The sequence below is a fragment of the Uranotaenia lowii genome, chromosome 2 (assembly GCF_029784155.1).
Source record: "Uranotaenia lowii strain MFRU-FL chromosome 2, ASM2978415v1, whole genome shotgun sequence".
NCBI lineage: Eukaryota > Metazoa > Arthropoda > Insecta > Diptera > Culicidae > Uranotaenia > Uranotaenia lowii.
The window spans coordinates 227,800,382-227,820,701 of record NC_073692.1 but is presented as its reverse complement, the minus strand read 5'-3'; positions in this window follow the sequence as shown (position 1 = coordinate 227,820,701).

Below are 20,320 nucleotides of genomic sequence, written 5' to 3'. Positions count from 1 at the left end.
AACTGTTTTGCGGTGATTTATTGCGTATCGATGAATATTGATTTCTTTTGCGGTTGAAGTATATATTTAAACATGTCTCGACAAATAACTCAAGCTATGAGGAGATTTCTTTGAATTTTTTTTCTTAACATTTTAGAGGTGGAAGAGAAATGGCAGAGGTTCTCACTGTATCGAGGTGTTATAGAATTAATTTTTTTTTTAATTTTCATCCAAGTCATTTATAAAACTCCGATGAAACAATTTGGAGAGAGAACAAGGAGATTATTGTATCAACAATATTTTAAAATTTTTTAAAAAAAATATGAAGGATATTGTCAACGTTAGTGATGTTTGTTAATTAACACATCGCGGACAAATTGCGAGAGTTATCGTTTTTCGTTCGCCGAGAAAATTAGAAACATAAGCCAAATGTTTTCAATTTTATTATAAAACTTCGTTCTGTAAAATTTAACACAACATTTTGGGTAACTTAAAGATAATATACCTAGAATGCCGAATTTAAGTAAAAACATATTAGGATAATAAAAATTATAGGAGCTTAGCAAGTTAGAAGAAGTGAGTGTTGTTGAAAATTATCGAGAAGAATATGATAAGAAACATTTTTTATAATATTTCATAACTTTTTTCCCCATGGACCAATTATTTTGAAGTGTACTGTTTTACTGTGTTTACAAAACATATAAAAGAAAACTGCAACACTTTGTTAACCCTCATCCGCATTAGAGTGTCATTTTGACACTATTGCAAGTTTGAATGCTTGTAACTTTTTTCAGAAGCTTCAAAAATGAAAAATTTCTTCGGGGATCCTAAATGAATTCAAAAGTTCTTTAATATTGCATCTTTACTTTATTTATGGACGAACCCTGGAAGCCTGGACAAAAAAACTCCCTTTTCCGACTAAGAGTGTCATTTTGACACTTCAAAAGTAAAATCTGTTTAATTCGTTTGAATTATTTTGAACTTCATACAAAACTTATATAAAAAAAACCTTGTAATGTCAGTAAAATATGTTTAGAATATTATATATAGCTAAAGCTTATAGTTTTCTCGTTATTCAGCATGAAAGAAAAAACATGCCTTAGTAAAACTGCTGTAGTTCATATATTACACGTCCAAAAAATATTTGCTTTATGCATATGAAAGCTGAAGTTAATGTCTACATCATGAAGCCAAGAAATATTTTTTTTAATTTTTTTTAATGAAATGGTCACAAAAAGCTCAAAAAAGTGGTCTGAAAAAGCTACTTTTCATTAGATTGCTAGTAAAAACTGTTAGACCGGTGGTAGAGTTTTTGAAAAAATATCATTACAAATTTTATTCTAATACGGACACTTTTTTATCTTTAGATTTTTGATGCAACAAAAATTGAATGAACGGGAATTTCTCAAAGTTGACTACTTTGCGCGATTTTTTACAAATTGAAATTTCATTTGTTTTTGTGCTCCAACGTCAGGTTGTACCCGGATTTTCAGTGCTTTTACTTTGTTTGGACCAATAAAAGGTATGTATATTCATTATAAAGCACATTTAATCTACATTCTAGTGAGGTGCAACAATTCACGCTTTGAGATTTCACAAAAATATGAAAATTATAAACGTAAAATCATTCTTGAATTTCTAGAATTACAAGCAGCGCGTCCAGCAAAACGTGTTTGTTTGCTCTCCAAGTAGGTACGGTGGGTGGTGATTTGGGCAGAGAGCCAATCCGAGAGACGAAATAATGATGCGTGTCGTGCGTTTCTTGGTTGGAAATTTTCTATTGACAGTAGTTCTCGTTTGCTAGTCACGACACGCATCATTATTTCGGCTCTCGGCTTCGCTCTCTGCCCGAATCACCACCCACCGTACCTACTTGGAGAGCAAACAAACACGTTTTGCTGGACGCGCTGCTTGTAATTCTAGAAATTCAAGAATGATTTTACGTTTATAATTTTCATATTTTTGTGAAATCTCAAAGCGTGAATTGTTGCACCTCACTAGAATGTAGATTAAATTTGCTTTCCAATGAATATAGGGTGATTTGCCTATCGTTGTCCCCTTACCCATTGTCGCACAGCATGACTTAAATTGTTCATATTTCAGCTGTTTTTGAACTTTTTCCCTAAAATTATACTGAATCATGTTAATTGGAATGTTTAATGATAAATTGAGGCGTTTTTCGATATTTTCTGATGTAAAATATGCATCTATCAACAGTTGTAATTTTTCATGTTTTTTTCGCATGATTTTTGTGCTAAAACAAAACCTTAGGATTCCTTCTACGGCAAATAAGGTTTTGCGTCAGAACAAAGCATTTTTCATATTGGTTTTCTTTACGAAACGATTGTAGGACAATTATAACACCATGATTTTGGAAAAAATTACGATCCATACATAGCCAGAGAAAATATCGGATCGTGCAACAATTGGTCCACTCAATCTCCTTTTGTCCCATTGTTGTACATAAGTCAACTGCGAGATTAAGCTTAGCTTAACTTAGCTTGATTGACTACTCACATCCACCTTTAATCATTGAGCCCGAAATGCCTCTTCAACATTTTTTTCGTATGAATATATATTTTGAGAGGTATTGTATACCTCTCAAAACTTTGTTTGCTTGTTTTACTGCCAAAAATAGCAATAAATGTTTTGGAAAGTTCAGAACTCAATGATTAGTCCTGAGTTAGCGCAACGTGTTTTGATTTGTACGGGAAATGAAAATTTTCATTCAAAAATCACCAGAGATGTACTTAAAATTCAAAAACTTTATTTTTTGATTATTGAAAATTTTTTTTGGTTCTTGCAATACATTTCATGTAAACAAAACCAAATCCTAACTTGTATTTCAGAAATGTTATTCGCTATCATACAAAAAATTCAAATTAAAAATTTCAATTTTAGTGTTTTTGTTTGCTAATTTGAAAGCTGTTCAACCGTAGGTTGGAATAAAAATGCGCAATTAACTGCTTTTCATAGCCAACGAGTTTGTTGATTTATAAAACCTTCGCAAAACCATTAAAAGCTCCAGCAAGCAAAATCTGCAGTTTTAAAATACTATTCAAAGGATTTAGATTTTATAATTTAAAAAGAATTTTTTTTATTTTGAAACGGTTATAACTTTTTTCGTGAAATACTTTGCATCTCCTCATGTTGGCAAAAAAATAAGCTTAAAAATAGGTAGAATCAATATCTTATCAAATATCTTTTCAAGCATATTTGAATTTTCTGAGTGATTTTCTTGTAAAATTTTCGTCTTGCATACAGATTTCCATACAAATTTGAACACGTTCATTGATTACATGCAAGTGTACTAGAATTGTCTTTTAATATGACTTTTTTTTGCTAAATGAGTAGATATTTACGTATAACTATTATTTTAGCAATTTTTGTGCTCAAATTAACTGTTTTCCACTCAGAATTATCAATTTTGAGATTATTAATTTCGTTAAAAAACATATCAATGTATTAAAAAGTCGGACAACTTGCAATGTCCGAAAAGTGTCAAAGTCACTTAAACTACTTACTTCGAGGGACTACTTTTTTATCACATTTATTTTGAAATCTTTAATCCCGACCAATCACTCAGTTGTATGCAAAGTATCTAAACTTTGTTCTAAAACTCATGTTTCTCAAGTTTCGAGACGAGAAATCTAAAAGAACTGATGAAATACAGAACAGAAAAATAAACAAAAAATTAAACTCTTATGGGATTCGTGGAAAAGCACATGACCTCATGAAAAGTTACCTGTCGAACAGAAACCAGTACGTGATATTAAACGGATTTAAGAGTTGTCTTTGCCCTCTCAAAGTCGGAGTGCCTCAAGGGAGTAACTTAGGTCCCCTGCTGTTCCTGATCTACGTGAATGATTTGCCTAACTTGCAGCTCTATGGAAAACCCAGCTTATTTGCTGATGATACCTGCTTACTGTACGTAGAAGAAAATCTTAACGATATGATCGAGCACAAATCCGAAGACATGAGACTTCTCCAAGAATTCTTCAGCGAAAACAAGTTGTCCCTCAATTTATCCAAAACGAAACACATGATCGTAAATCCGTTTCAATCTGCTGACACTGAAACACATGAGCTTATTGTTGATTCGGTAAAAATTGAACAAGTAACGGAATTCACTTATCTTGGGTTGACGATCGATTCAGCGTTAAGATGGACACACCATATACAAAAACTTAAAAATGAAGTCGTTACAGCATGTGGACTCTACTGGAAAATCAATAGCTTCGTACCTCAAAAACAACTTTCCATCATGTACCATGCGTTTGTTCAGTCCAAACTTCAATACCTGGTATTCATCTGGGGAGCCGCAGCCAGAACAAGACTCAAACCTCTACAGACAGCTCAAAATCGTTGTTTGAAGGCTGTATACAAGCGTCCAAAGCTGTATCCTACAAGGAGTCTCTTTCATGAAGCAGATGAATCTACTCTGCCAATCAATGCATTAAGAGAACTCCAAGCTGCATCCATAATCCACACTCATCTTCATAACCCACTTGCACATCACAATCAACAATACGATCGTCCAGACCACAGATATCCTTTAAGAAACCAAAGCAGCTTGTATGTACGACAACCCACCACAGAATTTGCTAAAAAAGCTTTCACTTACTACGGTAAAATCTGTTACAACCAACTACCTGCGGACATACGATCTGAAAGAAGCACCACCAAATTTAAAACGCTCATCAAAAAGCACATGAGATCTAAATTAGAATCCTTCATCCAATGAGTTAAGCCAACAGTCCGTACTTCGGTAGCCTGCCAACCAGCGTTCCCTTAAAAGAGGATCCCCTCACTGGGAACGCATGAAATCTCTGAATCCTCATCTCCTGAATTTAGTTATTCAATAAAACTAATGCCCATGCAAATCTTTTTATCTTCTCGCCACCAGCCGCCACCGCCCGCCACCACCCACCGCCTCCACCCACCGCCACCAGCCACCCACGCCAGAACCCACCCATTTATTAACAGTGTTTCTCATATCAAAATGGAAGTGAAAATTGTAAAAAACATTGTAACAACACCGTTGAAAAAATAATTTAAAAAAATCGAATAAAGAAGTGATGAGGAGGTTTTATGCCTTTGGGAGAAGTGGCTTGAAGAGTGCTACACTCCCAGGGGCTTTTCCCTGCTTACACACAAAAAAAAAAAAAAAAAAAAACAGTCATAACTGAAACTTAATTTGATCAAAACAGTTTTTCAGCCGGAAAATTGTTTGGAAGGATTGCAATGTGAAATGAATGTTTCTTGAAGATTTATGACATGCTTCAGAGGTTACATTTATTACAAATAATCCCACTTTCATGAAAAAGATATTCATAATGAAATAACTTTTTGAAAAGATATATTCAAGTAATCAGACGAACGTTCTGAAATTTTGGGCGTGGTTGAGTCCATTTTAAAGCTTTAAATTGGTATTCATTATGTAAAAATCGATCGACTTCCAAGTGAGTCCTAATGCAAGTTCCTTCTGTGGGATTTCAATGAAATTTTTTTTTATGTTGGCAGGACATATGAAGAAAAAGCTGAATACTGGGCAAATCAGGTCAATTAACACTGAGTTTCTGAGGAAATTTCACGTGTGATAAATGATATTCCAGACTTTCTAACCGGCGGCTTCGTGTTTTTTTTTCGATTTTTCGATTCGGCCCCTCAAAAGGGGCCGCCTCCAAATTGGATTTCATTTGAACTAGAAGTTCTCATAATAAGCTTCCGTAACAAATATCAGCCTCTTTGATGAAATGAAATGAAATTTCAATTTGTAAAAAAATCACACAAAGTAGTCAACTTTGAAACATTCCAGTAAATTCCATTTTTGTTGCATCAAAAATCTAAAGACAACAAAATGTCAGAATTTGAATAAAAATTGAAATGATATTTTTTCACAAAATTCTACCACCGCTCAAACAGTTACTACTAGCAATCTAATGAAAAGTAGATTTTTCAGAGGGTTAATTAATAAATTAAATGTTTAAAACGCTTTTTCAAGTAAAATAGGTAATTTTTTATATAAAAAGTATATTTTCAATCATTCGAATCTCTACTAGTTTCTTCGATTTCCCTGCTAATTTCAATTGGAAATGGTTCCGCTTATCATCAAAAATAATCACATAAAAGGGGGTTTTGCGAAAATGTGCACTTTTCGATGGACGAGCCTTCCAAAATTGCCAATAAAATACACTAAATGCTTTCTGTAGTTAGTGCTTCAGCAACTTCTAAACCCACCATGATGTATGAGACAATTGTAGATCGTGGCATGTTACAACTTTGTTTCAAAGACAGCGAACCATTTTATCCAATCTACAACGTGTCAGGTTCAAACAACTGTTTTTTCAAGAGATTTTTTGACTTTGACTGAAAATCTGAAACATCTTTGTCGAAGACATCAGCCCTAATTGTAAAAACAAGAAAGTTAGCATTTTTAACTCGCTATCGGTGGATCCATGGGCAAAAATTTTGATACTAGAATATGCTTCATGTAAAACCTGAACAATGTTGCTGAAGACATCAAATGTCTATCTCTTCATCCCTGGGTGCAATAAATTTCGTACAGCTAGATTGATGTTCTGCACTACTGTGCAATGTGGTTGTGGTTATTCTAAAAAGCTCGCTATATTGTGAAATATGCAATTGTTTACCCTTTGCAAGTATTTGAATGCAATCAGCGCTGCTTTAATTGTGTAAACCTAAGAATGATTTACTTACACTGTATCTTTGATGCTTCTTTCGTGTTTCTTTGAAAGCTCGAATTGTTGCAGAACTGGACTATTCGGGTTATCTAGAACTAGACAATTTTATTTTAGTTGTTCTACAATGGCTCAGCAATGTAACACAAACTACAATGTAAAATAAGAAAATGTTGAAATCTAAAGCACATTCAACAGAACGATAACTTTCATTTATATTTTCAAAAACCTTGAGACTGCTAAAAAATTCTAGCACAGGGCTTGTAATAGGGTGACCCTCAGCTAAATGGAAGCTTTTAAAAGCTCAAATTGTTCAATTGTTAACTACCAAGGAATATTTAAAAAAGGTAGTGCCGAGAGCCATATTGGAATTTTTGTGACGACACAAAAACGATTGTATCGAAAATCTATATGAGAATGGCTGAAATTTCAAACAAAAACACGTTTTAGAACGAAAATAAATTCCAACTTCATTTTGATTGTGTTATGAAGTTTTTGTTCATTTGAAGTTTGCATTATATATTGTTTCTTATTTTATTAATGAACAAAATGTCATCTTGAAGCTGAAACGTGCAAACATGAAGAAATATACAGCTTTAAAAGATCTAGCTGATGGATATTGAGTGTTCAACTGGATGTCATGATTTTTATCCAACCGGTTTATCATATATAATTCTTATGCAGAAAAATACATCAATAAATTATTGATGACTCGGTTTACTAAAAAGCTTATATGATTATAATTTTAATGGCATGTGCGGCAAAATGAAAACTAGAGAGAATTTATTTTACAGAAATTTGAATGAATGGTGCGCCAATAGGAGAAAGCTTGATAGGTGTTGAAATTTTAGGCTAGAGGGCATGTTGATGAAAAGCTCCCATGAATTTCTCCCGCCTTTCATTCAAATTTCTGTAATATAAATTCTCTCTAGTTTGCATTCCGCCGCACATGCCATTAAAATTATAATCATACAAATTACGGCGATTAAAATCATTGGCAAAAAAGAAAAATACAACAAGAAAATACGGTTCAAAAATTGACACTTGGCCAAAAAGTAAGAACGTGGAATAGATAAAATGTGAAATGCGAAAAAATCGACAAGTAGCAACTATTCGCAGCGAATCTGAAAAGATGGCAACGTCGCTAGAACTGTTCTCGCATAAGGAAAGCTCAGTAGGCCCATGGGTTGCTACGTTTTTTGCTCGTTTGAAGTGTGCGTAAAAACACGCTCTCAAACCACTGGGCTCGCTATAAATGGGAATTCTCTTTCTGAGTTTCTCATGTAGAGTTAGCTAGTGTAGAGCAAAGGCGGGAGCAATCCATGGGAGCTTTTCATCAACATGCCCTCTAGCCTAAAATTTCAACACCTATCAAGCTGGCGCACTAATGCATGTCTATCCACCTTTCATTCAAATTTCTGTAAAATAAATTCTCTTTAGTTTTCATTCCGCCGCACATGCCATTAAAATTATAATCATACAAATTACGGCGATTAAAATCATATAATAAAAAGCTTATAAGGAATTGTGGTTCTATTAAGAAATTTTTATTTTGATAACTTTATTGTAAAAAGGAACTAAATATGCACTGACTTGAATATTTTCAATAATTTTAAAGTATTGCAAATTTTAGTTAAAAATATTCACCATTTTTTCGAACTTTAATGGTCTATTTTTAAGAGAAATTACTCGTACTTTTTTTGTACCAATCGTGAAGCACAAGAATCCTTCTAGAATAGCATGTTTTAAAGGTAGTAAATTTCTAGCAGATTCTTCAAATTATCAAAGAAAATGGAAGGTTTCTAAGTAAATTAACAGATGTTTCGTGATTGTGACGTCGCAGTCTGTACCAATACTAGAGCAAAGCTGCCTTGGCACTACCTTCTTTAGATATTCCTTGGTTAACTACCTAGCTCAGCTGATTAATTTTTTCTCAAGCACAACGATCTTGTTTTCCTGCACTCAGGTAAATTCTTAGTATAACTTCCATAAAATGAAAACTGAAAACTCATAAAACGACTTAAACCACAAACTTCCGTTGTGGTTATTTTTCAAACAATAATGGTTTAATATGGCTCAGCGTGTAAGACTCTCTTATGAAATACAACAACCAGTTTAAGGAAAGAATAGTAGGACCACAAGAAAGATTAGTAGGAATCCTACTTGTTTACATTCCATTGTTTTCTATTGGAAAATGGCCCAACCGATTCAGTAGAAATTAATTTTCCCGTTTCAGAGCTGTCATCTTGCTGTCCAGACAACCGTTTGGTGGGTATTTCAGATATACGTGCAAATATACGTGTAAACATATCGTATATAATGCAGCAAAACCAGTATATACGTATTATTTTGGAGGCCATATAGGTACACATATTCTTGATTTGGATTGTATTTTCATAATAAAATCATGCAATGTATTTAAATACGATAAAGAATATGCATGGGCCGCACATTGTAGGTGTGGATATACGAAAATGAGTTTAAAAATCATTCTTTACCATATAATCTGTAAAATAAAATACGACTTCTGGTTGTCTGGGTTACGTCTGTTATGGTTATATGGTATTAGTATGCTTCGTTATTGTTTTTGTGTGCGTGCATCGTCATGGCAGTGCATATGTTTGCTTGTCGCTTGAAAAAGGCATTGGATATTTTCCGAATTTAAACGAATAAAATTTAATGTCAATTTCAAATTATAAATTTTATTTCACAATCACATTGTTTCTCTATAATATTTACACAATCAGTTATTATATTTCGGATTCAATGATTAAAAGTGGATGTGAGAAGTCAATCAAGCTAAGCTAAGCTGAGCTAAGCTAATATTTACACAATCAGTTATTATCTCAAACATTAAAAAAATCATTCTTATTATAAGTTATCAACATTTAAAAAGGAAGTCATGAAAATTAAGGAGCAGCACCTGACGGAAACACTTCTGATGCCTCAGATTAGCATTCAGGTAGGCTGTTTTGGGCTCACATTCCATTTCAAAATCTTGAAAATCTAAACAGCGAATTAAAATAAGATACTTGCCAAAATTAAGTTCAACGTACCAACTTTCTCCAATCGACCTGCCCCATCGGCAGATTAAAACCACGAAATTCTGCTACGGAAGACTGTTTCCCTCGTTTCTGGGTGTTGGCAGCTTGCAGCCTTATGCAGAAATATGTTCCTGAAACTTTCAAGATATTAATAACCGAGCTCTCTTTAAATCCGACCGGTAGTTTGTCGACAACCTTTATGCCTTCTGCTTGAGCTCCAGCATAGGCTCGTTCGATCGCCATCTAAAATATCAAGAAATGAAAAAGTTTTAGAAATGTCTTAAGTCAAGATAAGAATTCTTATACAGTTGGTAGAACACTGTACAGTCAGTAGGAACACACACCACGTTTTCATATAACTTTGTTTTGAATTACTAATTCATTAAATTTTTTTGATTGATTATTTTAAATAGATTAACATATTAAAAAAACAATTTCTCGGTATTCGACATTCGTCCTCAACTACTCTCTCCAGGCAAGATCTATATCGGGACCATACCTTCGCAATATAAGCCTCTGACATTGAAGGCCACGCCTCAGAGATGTAAGCCTTCAGAGAATTGACATGAGTGGGAGGATCCGCAAGCCTTCGCTTGAACATACGCTTATATAAAAAAAATCGAGGGGTTTTAAATCCAGGCTGCGAGGAGGCCAAATATCCTTTAGTCAAAACTTCATATTCTCCTCAAGTCAGATTTGGGTTCGTTTCGTGAAATGGCATGGGCTCCAACTTGTTGGAAAATAACATTCTAGGATTTACCCAAGTTTGCCTTAATCCACAGAAGCATCTTATTCTTCAAAATAACCATGTAGACTTCAGTATTAACTTTTACTCCAGCTTTTTTTTGATAATAATAGCATCTTCATGACTCTTGTGGGATGCTCGGTAGTAAATTTGAATTTCGTATTCTCTGGAACATCATCAGTAGCCTCCATGGATGAAATGTACCGATCCGTACGTGTTTTGGACACCCAGTCAATCGAAAAAGTTACTCGTCCGAGAACACAACGATTAGCTATTTCCGCTTCAACTTAGACAGAAGTCGTAGTGCCCCAATTCGTTCTGTTATCAAATCGCACTTTACTCTTGCCTTTGATAATACATTAAAGTCTTCTTTGATCAATAATGCACGGAAGAATTCGAGAAATTCGCTTTCTTAGCCAGCCTCTGAATTGATGTAACTGGATTCCGCTTCACTTTCGTCTTGACCAATTTCACCACTTTTACAGTGCGTGCAGACCCTGGACTTCCATTTTCAGGCTTCCATTCATAGTCAATCAAGGAGAGATTCTTTTACGCGGAAAAAGTCGCTATCGTCAAAAAACAGCCCAAAGCAGACTGGTAAAAGTTTTCGCATTTTTTGTGGGTCATAATGAAAAACAAAACAGTAGAAAAATCATGAACGTCTAAATTCTACGAATTATCGATATAATTATTGCTGCAACCATTGCATTGACCTATGACGACTCGACATGCACCGAGACCCTAGCGCGCTATAGCGTTAAGCTAATTTAACGACATTCTGAGCATCACCACCACCCACCCATGACGATCTTCAGTTGCTAATGGGTTAACCATTAACCGGTCGCTAAGTACCACAAATTTCAATCAATTAAACGGACTTTTATTGACCGAGACGCGTCGTCCGACCAACTGACTGGGACTGATCCGATCAGATGGGACACTTAAAATTAAACCATTCACCACCAAGAGACGCCACTGTGAGTCTACAAACTGTATGAATGCCTACCTATCTTGTTGAGCTAAGTTCTTCAGCGATTCACACACGCACCGACTGACTCACTCACGTGTGGCGCGCAGCGATCGTTTTCGCGGTTGTTGAGCATCTTAAGTAAATAATAAAACTTAATAGTGGAATAAACTCGCGAACAAAACGAGCTTTGTTGCTGTTTACCGGTTATTGTAGGCGCAGATTCCACCCGTTTTTCAACTTCTCTTCCTCAGAGGGTGTCTCAGGTCTGGGCTTAGTCCGATTCTAGGGATACCCAGAAGCGCCTCTTCAGCGCAACGTCCAGCGAGGTAGGGCACCCATCTGGACAATCAGGCATCATCTGCCACAATGATGGGCTATTTTAATAGGCGATCACGACGATCGATATGAAGCTCTTCTACAATGATGGCGGCATATCGATCGATCGGCTGAATATTACTGATCGCCTACCTGACGTCAAGCCGCCCTCGTGAGTTTCCGGGCCTTGATCAACAACTGAATTGGCTATCAAAAAAATAAATAGCAAGATACCGACCATTTCAAGGTTAGGGTAGTTCGGCAACCGTAGTTCAACATATGGAGTACGAGCCACCCTAATGCAAAACAGCTCACATATGCAGCCTCATCTACCGAAAGCGTCGATAAATCAGATATTCATTCCTGTCTATGAAGCCTGCAGACGATCGACCCATTGAGAAACAACCAATAATGCGAGGAAAAGATGGGCGTTTCATTAGGTGCGATCGTGCGATCAAACTTGGCTTGGAGGGAAACAAATCGTAATAAAAAAGAAAAAAAAACTGCATTGAAGAAGAACCCTAGAGATGTCCACAGATCGAACGCGTCAAAGGTTGATTGATTTTACGGACAGTTGAGAGTTGCGCGCGTTATCGATTGATGGTGTGCTAACACGAGAATGGTGCGCTGGTGATCATGAATTTTCAAACGGCTATGGATCCGAAGTCGAGTCTCCGGTTGTCATGATGCTTTATCTTATTGCATAAATTGCGCCACTCTAAGGTAGTTTATAGGTAAAAATGAAGTTTACCTCCCACATTGTCATTTTTCAATCTGTGAATCTATGAGCATCCGATGGCTGAGGTCCATGAGGATACTGTAATCAGAGCTCAGACTGCTTCACAACTTAGTTCGAAATATGAAAGCAATTTAAAAAAAAAACAAAAAAAAACTAGTTTAAAAAAATTCAGCATCAGTCATAGAGTAGTAGATATATAAATTTCTAGTATTTTATGCCAAGGGTCATTAGATAGATCAAATGGGTGGTTGTAGTATTTTGGCATAAGGTTGAGTTGATTAGGATGTTGTTTAGCAATTTTTGCAAAAAAATTGTGAACTTGACTATTTTCTATTTCAGTTTTGTTCTGGAATTATTTACTTGTGTCTATAATATTTTTTTTTCAGGAATCAGTAATGACCTATTTTGTTCGTAATCATGCCATTTTTCCCTTACTTAAATATAAATTTTATTTAAATTAAACGTTAATATTAGCAGAAAAACTTCAATATTGTCTAAAACATCAATAGGCGCATTTGAGCCGCAAGGTTTTAAAAAATGCTCCAATGTGAAAAAAAATAAATTTATGCTCAAGTGTATATTGGGGAGTCCCAAAATTGCATAATTCCTGGGAATCTGGGGGCTCACCCTCCAAATGGTAGATTAGGATGTGGAGAACAAACTTTTGTATGGGGTCGACTAAAAAAAATCATGTTAAGAAGTTCCGCGAATGCAATCTTTGAAAAAAGTCCACATTCAAAAAATTTGATTTTAAATAAATTCTGGGTCCAAAAATTTTCACAAAATTTATATATTTTATATATTTATAATTTTGATTGGATTAAGTAGTACACGAAAGAAATGAAAAATAAACCAAATTCGTATCAAAATTGATAATAAGCAAACTATTTTTAAGAAGAAAAGAATTTGTTGGTCCGGAAATTTTGTATTGAACTGACCAAAATGTGTACCTAGCGTTAAATATATTTGATACCAATGCCATTACTTATACTTTGCTGAACGAAGCATGTTGTTTGAATTATCGTGTGAAGAGCTATTTACGGTTAAACCCTTAATAAAAATCACAATTTAGGATTTTTTTAAGTTTAATTTATCAAATTCGTCTTAATGAATAATTACTTTAATATCAAAACACTTGCAAAAAAGACTAGGATGGTTAAAGGAAACCATCAGAAGGCCATATGCGAGATGGAGCCCCATGGGGATTTTTATTCAAGTGAAATTTACACTGGATCTCAAAAAGCACTTGAAAATTAGAGTTTAGAAACATGTCAGAAAATTGGGAATTTTTATTGGCAATATCGAATTGCATTTCTATGAACCGTTTGCTTCGAATCTCTAGTCTTGAAACTCAAAACCCCACCTCGTCTTTATAATGGGGTTTTCTTAAGAATTGTAACCAAACAAATTTAGAATTTGGTAGCAACTCTTTAAACTTAAATTTTCATTATCTAAATCAGGGCCGTAGGAAGAACCGACTCATGGGGGGGTTTGGTAACTAATTTTTACCCATGATTTTTACCCAACAATGAACGAATACAAAAAATTTAAACAAATTATGTTTGTTACTATATAATTATTCACTTTTAAGTACTTTGACATTAAAAGTTGTCGTGTTAAATCGTAACTTTAGAAAATTTGTTCTAAATCTCAAATGTGAGCTAAATTTGTTTTCATCGATGATTAAAATCTTTGATTTTTTTTAAGATTCTGATAGATCAAACTTAGTTGATTTCGGCATAATAAAAGCTTTTTTTAAGAGAGTTCAGTTTATTAAAAAAAATTATTCTATACTCAAATCAAACAAGCCCAATCTTCCAAACTATTTTAAAAATTTAAGATTTTAACCTTTGTTGAAAATTAAACAAATTTTCAAAAAAAAAAAACTAAGAGTAAAAATCATAAGATTTTGGGATGCAAATTTGAACCAAATTCATGATAAAAGTATGAAATTTGGCTGTAAAAAATTGCAATAATAACACATTGTTAACCAAATAAGAAATATTTCATTTTTTCGCTAGCCACTAGTATGCTCCATTATAAAGCATAGTTCAAATGTTATGAATCTAATAATGAAACCTCATTCTACAAAATGTAACACAACACTTCCCGTTATTCAAATATCTAAATTAAATTTGCAGAATTTTGTCTTTTGGCTTCTTTAACATTAAATGCCAAAATTTAGTGTCTTTAATGTATTAATAATAACAATACACTGGAAAAATATAGAACTTTGTGCAGATTTCTTAAGATTTTTCTTGAAAAGTAAATTTTGTTCATAAAGAATCAATTACATAATGAAAATCCTGTGGATATTTTTTTTAAATAAAATTTGTTTTTTTGCGGATAAAACAAAGAACTCAAATTTTACCATTTATTTGTAATTTTCAGCTGAATTGTGTTTACAAACAAATTTTGTTTAAAAAATTGGAATCTGGAAATTGATTTGACAAGCAATCTTACACACGAAGAAATCTATGACAAGAATCACTGAAGTCCGCATTCTGTATCTCAGAAACTCCTACACTAAATTTTAAAAAAATTGCATTTTCAATTAACGGCAATTGTTGTGTTCAATTTTGTCTAATAAAGTTTAGCACTCAAATTCAGTCCATTCGAGTTATACTTCAAAGTGAAGCACACTGTTGGTAAGCGAATTTCCATACGATTTCTGAAATGTAATTAAAAATATGTTTAGCGGGTCTTATCCAAGATCAGAATTTAATGAGCAAAGTTATAGAGCCCTCATTTATGAACCTATTATTAAAATTGTGTATTTCAGGTTTAATCTAAATTCACTATTTAAATTATTTATTTTTGACCTGTATTGTGAATCAGAATTAAAATATACATTTACAACGATCTGAATCTTACTTTTCAATTTTGGATTGCCATTTCAAAGCATTAATTTTTTGAATTTGTGTAAGAATTAAGTTCAAGAAATTCTAATTTGAATTTTAAAAAATCTCTTTTTTCATATTCGGAAAACTGATATGATGCATAGGATCTCGAAAAACATGATGAAAATTTGATAATAACTTCAAAACCGAATTTGAACCAGGATTTCAAAGCAACTTTTCATTTCTAATTTCTTATGATTATCCAAACTGAAAATCAAGAATTCTAAATAGGATACAGAATCTCAAATAAGAAAACAGGAATACAATTTTGACTATGGGATGTATGGTACCAGAACCTCCGAAATGGGTTTAATTTAATTCGAAATTTAATATTCAGACCTGAATTTCGATGACCAAGTGAGAAAGTTTTGAAAAAAAGTAGCAGAATTTTGGACTTCGGGTTGGATTTTTGAGGTTTTGTCGTTAGCTTTTAATCTAGATTTTAACTCTTGATTAACCTTACTCTATTATCATAATTTGGTTCTGAATTTGTAATTTTGTGTGTAGAGTAGTATTTTGATCAATATGGGTTCCCTGAATCCAAGTGATAAGTTTTTTATCATCTTTTGTGACAGAAAAATAGTTTTTGAAATAAGTTATAATGTCTTGAGAAATTTCTGCACTTTTCTGACAAAACTGTAAAAAAAATCATCTTTCCTGAAACCGCAATTAAAATTTTAAGAAAAAAAATTATAGTAAGTTTTTGGAATGATTCCTTTTCCTCATTCTTTAAAATACGGGAATATAAGCTGAAGGTTTCAATCAGTGTGACCATAGTGACGCAGATGAGAAAAATTCTTTTCCATCCGGTGAAATAAATTAACAGCAACCATTGAACTTCTAGCTTTTGGACAAAAACTCAATCGACAATGCAATAGATCATTAATTCCCTTGAAAAACCAACAAAAATGGTCGAAACGTCTGGTATTTTAAAAACCAATCGTTGTTTGATCCACAAAGACGACCGAAAAAATCATATCAAAATTATTAATAAGATAAACACTGTTTGTAACTTTTGTCCTTTCCACGATTCAATCTATCTATTGACTATTTGAAATTTATAACCTGCTCTGTAAAATGTATAAACGTTCCACTTATTTTTAATAAATTGAAATCCATTTTATCGTTTTTTAAACATATCTATGGAATTTTTTAAAAACTATTCGAAGAAGTAACTTTCAAGCTAAATTGGAATGTAATCTTAATTAGTATTTGCTTTATGCTTTCAATATTTACAACAAAATTTGGAATTCCTTTTTTTTTTTCAAGGAATCAAATTTTCCAACATATGTTTTATTGTTTATAGCTTTCAATACTGAATTGAAACATACAAAGTAAATATTGTGCATCTTGAAAATAAATGTTGCTTTTTATGTTGATAAAAGAAAGAATTTGAATTAAAAAAAAATGGTTTTATTTATGACTTTGATCACTGGCACTCTTGTAATATTTTAGAATAGTTTTATTTTTATTTTATCAAATTAAATTGAATCATAAATTATGTGTTTTAATGAAGTCTCTTAAAAACAAAATGGATAGTTTTTTTTCCATAAATCATCAAGAGTCTACATTTCACATCGTGGATGAAAATAATTCGAAATTCAAAGACCGCGAGACTTTCTAATCATCCCTTCAATTGAAAGTGAAAAAAATAAATGAAAATATTGTTGACTAATAAATCACAATTCTTATCATTCCGATAAAATATTTTTAATTCTTATCATATCGATAAACAGTTTTTAATCATTGTTGAGTTTTGAACTCATCTGGTTTTTTTTTAAATTTTAAATCTGGTGGCATATTTTATGCAAGTAATAATAATATACATGCAATCAGGCCCGTGCGAAGGACCTCTCTATGGGGGGGGTTTTCAAAATTCAAATTCAGCTAAAAACGATAACAATACCAAAAATAAACACCATTTCTCACTTATTATTACCACACAAACTAAAAAAAGAATGATAAAAAACTATTTTAAAATCATATCACAATGAAAGTTTAAAATTTTCGGTAAGTCATTGATATTTTTTTCAAAATGATGTTCCTTATTCTGAAGTAGAAATTTGTTTCAAAAGAATTTCGAAGCAACTTTAAAATAAACACTTCCAAAACACAGAGTTTAAAACTATTCTGAATTCTAAAATAAATGTCCAATCAGTTACAAAACTAACCATGATAATTTGTTAGGAAAATGGTATTTATAGTTAGTTTTAATTCATCTTAGTTTAAATTCTTTTCTTTATTCTCAACTGAAGGGTTTATTAAAAAATTCCGCTGTGGTATTTTGAATTTGAACAAAAAATATTAAATCGTTATTTGAAATATGAATTTTCGATAACTGGAAAAATCCATTTTGTACTTTGAATTTGTTCAATGGTTGATGGTTTTAATAATATGAAAAAAGAAGAATATATTTATTATTATTTGAAAAGTGCCAGTGATAAAAGTCAGAGATAAAACCTTTTTATAAAAAAAACGTCTAGTTATCAAAATAAGTTCATTTTGAAAATACAAGCTTTGAGTTTTTCGTCACTTTCGATTGAAATATTGGGTCCTGGAAAAAAACTGACGGTTGAATCTATGTTATTCTTCTAGAAAATTTAAATTTAAGGAGTTATATGTCAAATACACGAAAATTCAGAATTTTAAAAACAAAGACACAAACATATTTCTAAAATTTGAAAAGTAAGACTATATAATTTGAAAAATTAATTAGCAAATCAAAAATAAAACTGTTCTTTAAAATTCAGTAAATTTATTCAGAAATCATTAAAAAAAAAAGAAAATGAAAAAGATAAGTTTTTAGAAACATTTCAGAAGTTTTTTTAATAAACACGTTTCACCATAACCATTTATTTAATCGATGACTCAAGGCAACAGCGTTTTGGTGGTTATTTTTTAAATGATTGATTTGGTAAAGTTTGGTATCAGTTTAAAGTGAAATCAAACATTGATAACTGATTAACCAATAAACCTATTTTCATGAAAAAATCATATTCTGTTTATCATATTTCATCCAATTAAGGAATAATCTTATGATGAAAATGATGTAACATGATGCAATGATCAACATATTTGTTGAAACTGTCAAAATGATTTCATGTATGCTTTAAAAATATTTAAAATTCAGTTTGGATTAAAACTTCTTAAAAATTTGATAAATGAGAAGATGTTAAAAAAACATAAAACTTCTATAACTTTTTCCGCAGAACTCAAAATTACTTGAAGTCTTGAAGAAAGTTGATAAAACTTTTTTTTTAAAATGATATGTTTCTTACTTGAGTTTTTACTTATTTTCAAAAGTCATTTCAATAACGAAAGCTGATAGAAATATTGCATATTTTGATTCGACTACCCTAAATTAGTCGAAATTACCTTTTACATTCATTGCTTCTCAAAAAATGTAAATTTTGTGGCCTTGTGTAAATTATGTGTTGTGTTCAGCATCTAGAAGAACAAAAACACGAAATAATATTTAGTCTGAAATTGATTTCTTGAAGAATATTTCAAATCAGCATAACATTTGTAAAGAAATGAACGATTTTTTTTTATAAAAAAATGGTTCATTTCAAACTCTGTTCTTAAATTGTAAAAACCCATAAAAACCTATTATAAAAACCCATTCTGAAAACGAGGTAGGGTTTTTGTATGTCAAGTTTTGAGTTCCTATACAAAAGATAAACTGAATTGCAGATTGAAATCTAGAATTTGGTTTCAATTCGTAAACGTCGAATAGTGTCGTTGATCGAAATGTCTCAAGCCAAGGGTTATGCAGATAAGATGTAATTCCGCCGGAGGCGAGGAAAATTTCTGACTTGCTTGTCAAATATATTTTAAGATCAAGTAATTTTCCGTTACTACGGTGAAAACTTTACTTGAAAAAAATCTTCATGGGGGGGGTTAAACCCCTAAAACCCCCCCCGTTCGCACGGCCTTGCATGCAATAAAACTCGACTAAACAAGAAAACACATGATAAGTCAAATAATACAAGGAAAAAAATTGAGCAAGAGAAACTAGTTGAATCAGAATATAAATGAGTACAAGAAGATTTAATGATAAAAAAATGAACAAGATGAAAAAGATTGAATAACAACAAATTAAATAATTATAAAAAAGACTAATCAGAACAAAACAAGGTAAAAATGACATCATGAAGTTAAATGCAAAATAATAAAGATATAAAAGTTAAAAGCATACAGCATAAGCAGCAACAATACAAAACTATAAAAAGCATTTCAGAATACAATGAACCAAATTGAAAGGATTAAACACCATAAAACAAGAAGGAACAGGTAAAAACCAGTTAAAACAAACAAAATAAAAGAAACAAGGCATAACAAGATGAAATAAAATAAAATATGTTGAGACAGTATAAAACAGAATGGAAAAATTTCAAACGAAGATTCAAGAATGAAAAAAGATGAAACAATACAAAGCAAGATAAAAACAAGTCAAACTAGACTAAACATGGGAACACATAAACGAAGCAAAAGAGTTGATAGAACCTTATTTAGCTAGAAAACTCAAGAGAAAAACAGAGAAAATTAAAACTTTAAAGGAAAGAATAGAAAAAAATTGATTGATTAATATGAAAATATAAGTTGATCCAAGATGGAGGCTTCCGTTAACTTCTATGTGCTATCCCAAGCAACCAAAAGTTCGGATATCACTTAAGCAACGAACTCATAACTTCACAGAGAGCTGCACAAAAGTCCAGTAGATTGTTTTTGCGGTTCAAAATGCTATTTTGAGGTCCATGGAACTTCATTCTTTATCAAGTTCAGGCTAAACTCAAAAAAGCTTTAAAGTACTGTTTTGGTTTCTGTTTCTTCTTTTTGGGAACTTTAAAGTTGGTATGAAGAATAATCTACTTGTTACGTTCTTCTCATTTTTTCAACATCAAGTAGCTATCAAAGGATTGCAAGT